At 39.5% G+C, this 9,487-nt stretch overlaps 1 pseudogene; it reads left to right on the forward strand.

Annotated features, from left to right (window-relative positions):
* The first annotated feature begins 233 nt into the window (after positions 1-233).
* LOC132370188 (protein artemis-like) lies at positions 234-2,482 on the forward strand (annotated as a pseudogene).
* The last annotated feature ends 7,005 nt before the right edge of the window (positions 2,483-9,487 follow it).

Consider the following 9,487-nt stretch of genomic DNA (forward strand, 5'->3'; position numbering starts at 1 on the left):
AAAAGAAGGTTGGAGTACAGATGAGGAAACTGAAGAACCAGAGAGGTTAAATTAGTTGCCCAAGGTCACACAGCCAGTAAATGGCAGGACCAGGATTTCCACCAGCTTGAAGGTTTACTTATACTGTTCACTGTTACTAAAGAGTTGTCAACTAGTTGTTGTTAACTAAAGATTTTGGGAGAAACGAATTATATCAACTGAAATTGAAACTCCTACCCAGATATCTTTAGTCAATGAAGCATCAAGAGAGAAGGGAGAGATTGTTGTGAGTCTCTTACCAGCTGGTCATTGCCCAGGATCAATTACATTTTTATTTCAGGGCAATAACAGAACTGTCTTGTACATGGGAGACTTCAGACTCGCAAAGGGAGAAGCTGCTAGAAGCTTGCATTCTGGGGGCAGACTGCAAGACATCTTAGAGTGTGTACTTATATACTACTTTCTGCAATCCAAAATATTATTAAATTCCTAGTTGGGTGGAGTGTCTGAGTGAAATATCCGAGCTGGTTTGAAGCTGGATCGTTCAGAGTCTGTACCATGATGTGTGGCTGAACTGCTAAGCAGCTTACGGGTAGGAGTATTAATCAGCCTTAGTGAGGAGTTAGGAGTCCAGGTTCTTGTGGATAAACGAGACATTTAGAAACATCTGACATTCTTCATCATCTTACAACAGACGGTAGCACTCAGATCCACACATGTCGGCATCCAAAAGCAGAAGAATATTTTCAGTGGAATAAGTTATGCTGCAGAATTACTTCCAAAAATAGAATTCCACTTCATACAGTCAGCATTAAGCCATCCACTATGTGGTTTGGAGAAAGAACCAGAAAAAACAATGTCATTGTGAGGATTGGAGAGAGTTTGTACAGAGCTCACTTTTTTTTTTTTAACTCCTCCTACAGTGAGATTAAAGATATTTTGAGCCACATCTGTCCAGTGAATGTTACCAAACTCAGGTCCGGCTGCTCACCACTCAAAAGTCAGTACCCGAGAGGCAGTTGTTGGTAGAAAGGAAAATTGCTTTTAATCAGAATGCCAGCAATCTGGGGAAAAGGTGAACTCATGTCCCCCCAAAAAACCAACTCCAAAGATTTTGCTCAGCCATCAAAGTTTTTAAAGGGGAAGTAATCTCAATTAATCATTGAGATGGGGGATCAAACTCATAGCCATCTCCCACTGTGTGCAGGCTTGTCGACGCCTTGTGATCTTTCTTTAGATGCTATCTTGTTCACACGGTTTGTGAGATTACTGAAGGGGAAGCTACTAGGAAAAAGACCTGGTCTTCAGTTAATTACTTATTCTTCATCTCTACTTCTTTGATCTAAGGGAAGAACCAACAGGTTAGGCAAGGTATTGTGTGATCAAAAGATTTGAAAGGTGTATTTGGGCTGGAGATGAGCAGATCTTGGGGGTGCCTGTTTTAAAAGTTAGTTACAAGAGTCTCTTCTTGGATCCCCTAGGTGCACCCTTTCTCATTTCTTAGATTAAAATGAGAGATCTCTTGGAGCTCCTACTGTCTGCACCGGTGCCTAATTCTGGATTTTTGCATGCCTCTGGGTCCAGGCTGGAGATACTGGTGGGAAAAAAAAAAATCCCAATAATTCACTGCTGAATTGGTCTTGTTTTGAGTTTTATTCTTTTTCTTTCTTTCTTTCATTCTTTCTCTCTTTCTTTCCCTTCCTTCCTTCCTTCCTTTCTTTCTTTCTCTCTCTCTCTCCTTCTCTCTTTCTCTCTCTCGCCCTCCCTCCCTCTCTCTCTCTCTCCCTTTCTTTCTTTTCTTTTCTTTTCTTTTCTTTTCTTTCTTTTCTTTTCTTTTCTTTTCTTTCTTTCTCCTCCTTCTTCTTCCTCTTTTTCTTTCTCTTCTTCTTTTTCCAATCAGCCTGCTATGATTTCCTTTTCAGAGTCCTCAGATGATGTCCCATGCATTCTTTACAAGGTTTTTAGTTGTATAGTGTAGCAGAGACAAGGTGCACTATAAAAAAAAAAGAAAAGTTAGTTACAATGTAGCTTTGCTAAAGTGAAGGACGAGCAAAGGGGCTTCCTGCTGAGGGCAGTTTCCTGCAAAGAGCTGCTCACATGGATGCTTATCCAAATGCCATTCCAGAAGGCACAACTATGGATAAAGTTAAAGAAATCTTCAAGCCTTCATGCTGGTCTTCCCCAAAGTATGGAGCCAAAGTATAAACCACTTGGAAAATTGAAGAGAGCTAGAACAATCCACCTAGACTCAGGAGGAAAACAATGATCTCTTTGATGATCTTCTCCCTGTACTTTTAAGGCACAAGGTTCCAAACCAGCAAACTCTTCACCCTGAGGTATTTCCCATGGTGACTGCAATATCACAAAACCAGCCTGACAAACTGAGAAAGGCACAAGATGCCTCAAAGCAGAAAGTACGCCAACCTCTCTTTGGGCAAACGTTACAGATTATGAAGAATCCATCAGTGAAAGTGAAGAATTAGAAATCACAGCTTCATCTTAAGGATTTTCATTTAGATTGCTTTGAATTATATAGATCAATTTATGGAAAATAAACATTTTGGTAATATTGAATCTTCCAATCCATGAACATTTGGGTCTTCTTTAATTTCTACCAGTACTATTTTTTTGTTTATTTTTACTATACTGTTCCTAACTATATTTTGTTAAACTTATCACTAGGTATTTCATATTTTTTGATGCCTTTATATGTGATATTAATAATACAGAGTCATTTTTTTCTTTCCTTTCAGCATTGAAAAAATGCCATTCCATTATTGTTTGGCTTGAGAAATCAGTGATAATCCTTATCTTCATTCTACTATATGTGTTGTCTTTTTTTTCCTTTCTGACTGCTTTTAAGATAGTCTCTTTATGATTGATTTTCAGCAGTTTAATTAAGATGTGCCTTGATGTGTGTTTTTATGTTTATTCTTCTTGGAATTCATTGTGATTTATGGATCTGTAGATTGATGTTTTTCATTAAATCTGGAAAATTTGCAGCCATAATTCATCAGATTTTATCCTCTCCAGACACTCCATCTCCTTTCCCTCTGGGAACCCCATTACCACTTGATGTATTTCCACAGTTCATTGAGGCACTGTTATATTTCTAAGCCTATTTTCTCTGTTGCTTTAGTTTAGATAACTTATGATGCCATGCTAAATTCACTAATATTTTCTTCTGCAATATCTAATCTTCTATTAAGTCCATCCAGTGAATTTTTCATTTTAGAAGTTGTATTTTTAAGATCTAGAGGTTCCCTTTATTTCATTTTTATAGTTTCCATCTGTCTCCTCATTGTGTTTGTTTTTATAAATCTGTGAACATATTTATAATAAGTTTTTCAAGTCTTTTTTTTCAACTTATTGTTTCTCTTATTTTTGGTCTATTCTAATGATTTAGTTTTCCACAGGTCATATTTTCCTGACTTTTCATAGGCTACTAATTTTTAAGTTATATTCTGGACATTGTAGGTTCTAAATCTTTGAGAGTCTGGATTTTGTGATCTCCCATTAAAGCATGCTGAATTTTATTGGGCAGTTAATTTTCTGGAAGATCAGATTTATTCTGTAAAGACTTTTGAGGGACTTTCCTGGTGGCGCAGTGGTTAAGAATCTGCCTGCCAATGCAGGGGACATGGGTTCAATCCCTGGTCTGGGAAGATCCCACATGCTACAGAGCAACTAAGCCCGTGTGCCACAGCTACTGAGCCTGCGCTCTAGAGCCCGAGAGCCAAGGCTACTGAAGCCCGCACGCCTGGAGCCCGTGCTCCGCAGCCGGAGAAGCCACTGCAATGAGAAGCCCACGCACCGCAAAACGAAGAGTAGCCCCCGCTCGCCACAACCAGAGAAAACCCGCGCGCAGCAACGAAGACCCAACACAGCCAAAAATAAATAAATATATTTAAAAAAAAAAAACTCAAGTCATCTTGAATCCTAAAAACTCAGGACTTCCTACCTCATAACTTATATCTTACTGCCACCAGAGGGCGCTATGCAGGGAAGATGAGCTAGGTTTTTATTCAGTACCAAAAACCCTTCTAGGATTTTTGTGTTAACACTTCCAGGAAAACTTGAGGCTTTCCTCACACTTAGAAGTATGCCTTCTACAGAAGAGATGCTTGATAAATATTTGCTGATGATAAGTAGGAAGAGGCCAGGTGAAGAAGTGGAGGAGAAATCCAGAGAGCTGGGTTCTGGGTGCTTACCCCTCTCCCAAGTGGCTGTGAGATCTGAAGCACAGCCGCACAGCCTGATGGGGCTTTGTAAGTCTTTCTGTAAAACAAGAATAATGGGGTTATTGGGGGAAATAAAATAATCTATTTAAAAGGATCTTGAAAAATATAAAATGCTATACAAATATGACAGGTAAAGAAATGTCCCTATGAAAACAAACCTGCAAAATGTTCTACTCACCGGTACATTATCCTCTTCAGTAAATGATGCCCCAAGCCCTAACACGATGCACTTATTGCCAAGGGCCTCAAACTGTGTGTGTCTGCTTCCCCTTCCTGATGTTGATGCAGAAACAGTTTTTATCCTGGTTAGCACGTTCCTGGACACGGGCTGCTCATGAGGTAGTTGTATGTCATGGTTGGGCCTGAGGTGTATCCAGGTTCCTGCTGTGATAGGGAATTACATACACCCTTGACGTGTTTTTTTTTATCCATTCAGTCCCTGGCATTCAACACACACCCAGAGATCTCACTGGAAAAACCGGGGAAATTGGTCTAACACCCACTGGGTCTTCCACGGTTCCTTGAAAAATTACATGTTCCTCAGTGGCACCTCTCATTGCTTTTCCAAATTAGCAAGAAGTGACAGTCTTGGGCTTCCCTGGTGGTACAGTGGTTAAGAAACCGCCCGCCAATGCAGGGGACACGGGTTCGAGCCCAGGTCCGGGAAGATCCCACATGCTGTGGAGCAACTAAGTCCATGCGCCACAACTACTGAGCCCGTGCGCCTAGAGCCCGTGCTCCGCAACAAGAGAAGCCACCGCGATGAGAAGCCCACGCACCGCAACGAAGAGTAGCCCCCGCTCGCCGCAACTAGAGAAAGCCTGCACACAGCAACGAAGACCCGACTCAGCCAAAAATAAATAAAATAAAATAAATAAATTTATTTAAAAAAAAAAAAAAAAAGAAGTGACAGTCTTGAAATTTAGAGACACGTAACTCATAAATATGCATTCAGTACTTTCTGGCCCAAGAACACAAATCTCTACAGTTTTGCTGTCCTGAAATATATTCTGCTGAGATTATGTTTTCTTCTTCCTCTTCTAGGCTGCCCCACACAGATTAACCTTCTCCAGTACCCTTACATCAGACTGTTCCTGGAATCCAGAAACTCCAGTGTTTTCCCACTTCCCATAGAAATCAATCAGATTCCTCCAGATCCCATGATGTCCAGCCCACGCTGCTCCTGTGTCGGTCGGCTGCACTGCCAGTCAACCTGAACTTGTCTCTGCCTTCTGCACGTACTCCAGGCTTTCCTATCTCTGCTCGTGCCCTCCCATCCCCACCTGCATCTGGCTGAGTCCTGCTCGTTCCTCCTGGCAGAATTTAAATGCCAGCCCTTTTTTGGAGTAATTTCTTCCACCTCTCAACTCTCACTTAATACTTTCTGGTTTGTGCTCCAGGGAGCTATGACTCTCTTCTTCTTGTGTCCGATTTATCTTTGTGTTCCCACAATATCAGCACATGATAGGCCCCCTATAAATATTTGCTAGGCAACATAGATGAATGGAATTTAATCTAAAGGGTCTTTAGGGAGTACCCCATTAGAATATGTATCTATCCAAAATTAAAGGTTGTCTTTTCTTTAGAAGTAGTTATTTGTAGCCATTTCTATTGTCTTAGTTCCCCAGCTGACCCCTTCCTGAGGTCTGTGCCTGTTTTTGCTAAGTTTTTACTTTTCTCCATATTAAATTTACAGTTTATATCAAGCTCACTTGTTTAAGTTTTTTATTTCTGTTCCCACTGTTCTCATGTCCCTTTACAATGTATGCAATTACATGAGCTGCCTTTGAGAGCAAGATTAGATTTTAAATCTTGTGATTAACCTTTCACTTTACGAGATTGCCAGCTCCAAGTTTCTCGCACACTTCTCTTGTTTTGCTCTGGACTAATTTCTCTATTTCATCTCTTTTGTTTTGTGTTACTTTGTAACTCAATTCTTGGCTGCATAGGCCCCGCTTGGGAGAATTTCCTGCCTCCCTAGGTTTTATAGAATGACTCCTCTGCATAAAATCAAACAAATCTATAAATGTTGGAAAACAGCCCATCTAAATCTGCCCGGTTAAGAGTTCCAGGTGGCTACCAGAGTTGCAAAGTTCTTGTTATTCTGATATTTTGAACACAAGATCTTCAAAGAAGATGTTTTGAAAATTTACTGAAAATACAAATTGCATGTATTTACACATGGAAAATTTTCCTAAATAAAAAACTACTTAGCTTTAAATTGGAACATTAGATTGGAAATCTTTTCAAATTCATAAACTGCTGAGGTTTTGGTCTACATTTGTTGAATTCTTATTTTTTATCCAATTTGTTTTAATTAAAAAAAGAAAAACACTTTTGAGCTTAGAAGACCACTTTAAATTTTACAGTGCAGTAGAAAAGTATTTTGCCAGTGACCCAACAAAAATGATAAAGGTGTGTATTTTAAAAAATACTTACAATACAGTCCTTCAGGAAATAACTAATTTACAAGTAAACAAGATATTTGATATTTTAAGATCTTTCTCTTAAGATCATTGCAAAAACTTCCAAGAATACTTGATTTCCTGGCAGTTTGAATACAACTAACATGAATAAACAATCAGTATTTAGACCTACAAAAGAGATTCATTTATAGTAATTGGTTATAGACAACATCCTAGGCATGAAATTAATTCCAGCCTGATCTGAAAACCCTGATAGTGTTAAAATGGATGTTTAATGTGTTATTAGTTAATGATATTTCATCTGAGGACCTTATCAAGTTGCACACAGCAAAGCTGTTGTCATTATTTTTTACTCTCCCAAAGTGACACTTTAATGAAATGTGTCAGCACACCAGTGTTAGGATACGTTTCATTAATGCCCAGCACTTTTGTTCTATGCTTTACATTTGGAAACAGATTTAAGTATTAAGTGCCTCTAATGTCTGCAGCCAGGGAATCCTTTCCGAATTTGTAACAGTGACCAGAACAGACCGCATTACACTCTCCAAATGGTGTGGTTTTGCATTTGAATGTCTGAATTATCCCGGTTTCTTAGAGACGACCAAAACGCCAACATCTTAAATCCTCAAAATACTGTCCGCTTCATTGAATGCTCGTGATCTAAGCATATGTGTAATTATTCTGTAATTCTCCCCAAAATGTGATTCCTTGGAAATGCATACTAGGTTTCTCCTATTGTAAATGCAATGACTATTTCTTTGTGGCCACTTCTTTAAATACGGTAACAAGCAAGTCTGTGTGTCTGTGTGAACCGCCTTGATAATGATGATTTCTTCCCAAGCTCTCCTTGGGACACCCATCAGGGAAAATACACCCTGCATTTGTGTAAGAGAGAGACCCTGATCACAAAAAGACCATTTAAGATGGTATACATTACAACTAGAGGATTTCTTGCCAGAAACAGGCCTAATGTCACTCACAATAGCCTTAGAAATAGTCTCAGATAGTAAGTTAGACTTTGCACATGTTACCAGGGCCAGCTGTGGTAATCCATGGCTGCATATAGATTTTAGAGAAGAATAGAATCCCATGCTCCTTTAAAAAAGCTTTGGTTGTGGTCAACCATGGAAAATTAAAACATACACTTTAAAAACTGACAGCTGGAAAGAAAAGTGGTGGTGGAGGGGGGCAGGATGAAGTAGAAGGGATGGTTAGGGTATATTTTAACTTCGGTTTTTATTTTAAAGTTTTGCACTTTCTTTGGGAAAACCCATCGGTGGCACCTTTCCCTGGAAACCACCTTAGTGGGCAGTTATTCCCAGCTGTGAGATCCTGTGTGTGGAAGTCCTTTGCAAATGGTTAATGTCTCCTTCAGATGTGGCTGGGCTGTTCTTATTACAGCCCCTCATTAATTCCAGTGTGAGTCGTTTAATTTGGCCTTTTGGTTTAGCAGAGTGCAGTGGGTCTGTGGGTGTTTACTGGTAAATACAAACGACCATGGAATGGGGGGCCGGAGGGGAAGGAGAGTCAACTTGCAGGATCATAGTTACTCTGTGAATAATTTGATAATCACTCCACAGCAGGTGCTTGCATTGAGTCATTCCTCGTCTTGGCATAATTTTGCAAATAGCTTGGCTTTTACAGCCTGTGCCATTCCCGCAGCACCATTTCTAATGGTAGCTTTCAAAATGATTTCAGCATCATGTGAGCTGGGACATTAGTTTCCTACTAGTCCATCTCAGTTACTTGTTTATTCTTGGCAATAAAATTTTTAGAAATTTTAAATCTGGGAGAAAATACTGGGAGACAGTAGGAAAATCAGTCTTATTGATCATTTAAAGGAATTTTAAAGTTTGAATTAAAGGAAAGCCGTTTTAATCTTTTCAAAAATACGCAAGCAACAAGTGAAGAAGTGAAAACGTTGGCAACTTTTGTACTTGAGAGGAGGATAGTTGCTGGAGGTGGAGGGGAGTCAGGCAGTGGGAGAGGGGTTGGGAAACAGCCCCCATAGTGAAGCCTGTCCTCTGTACTTGCCAGGCCCGCATGAGTGATGCCTCGGCTGTGTTTCCATTAGCATTAGAAAAGACCAATTTTATGTTGCAAAGTCAATTTTAGAAATGTAAAAGAAATGACAGAAGTAAGAACTCAGGATGCACTATGTTGCTAGGAGGTTTGGATCTCTTCCCAAGGACAGAATGATGTGCATAAAATCAGCAAAAGATTTCTGAATTCTTCATCATGTTTATATTTATTTTTAAAGTACTGTACTGTATCATTTATCTGGATGTTATTTATTTGCCAGTCTTATGAGAAAACAAACTGAAGAAGGCTTCTGAGCAATAAAAATGTGTCCCTAAGTCTGCTCACTAACTTTATGACTAAGAGAGCCCCTCAATACTCACTCAGAGCCTAATTACTCGTATGTTACAAATACTTCTAACACACATGGATATCCGCTTCTCCAGCTCATAAAAGATTAGAAGCAGCATAGCAGATGGGGAACAAATGAGGAGAGGATCTCGGACATACTGGGAGCAGCAAGAAATAATAGCTGACAGCTTGATTGTGAAGGGGGAGACAGAAAATCCATATAAAGCAAACATAACACTATGAAAGCTTAGCAGTCTGGAGCCATTCAGGGTTTTACAGTTTACCAATCCCAGAAGGTCGCACTGTGTCATAGCCTAGAATAAAAACTGATGCTCATAATCATGACTTTGAGTCATCAAGAAAAGATTGTGTTGTTAAATGTGCCTGTCTTTTTATTTATTTTTTTAATCTGAGGCCTCTAGCCAGTGTTTATGAGGCACTTAACTTTATAGAAAAAGGAACTCAGTAACT

Source organism: Balaenoptera ricei, chromosome 8, assembly GCF_028023285.1.
Source record: "Balaenoptera ricei isolate mBalRic1 chromosome 8, mBalRic1.hap2, whole genome shotgun sequence".
NCBI lineage: Eukaryota > Metazoa > Chordata > Mammalia > Artiodactyla > Balaenopteridae > Balaenoptera > Balaenoptera ricei.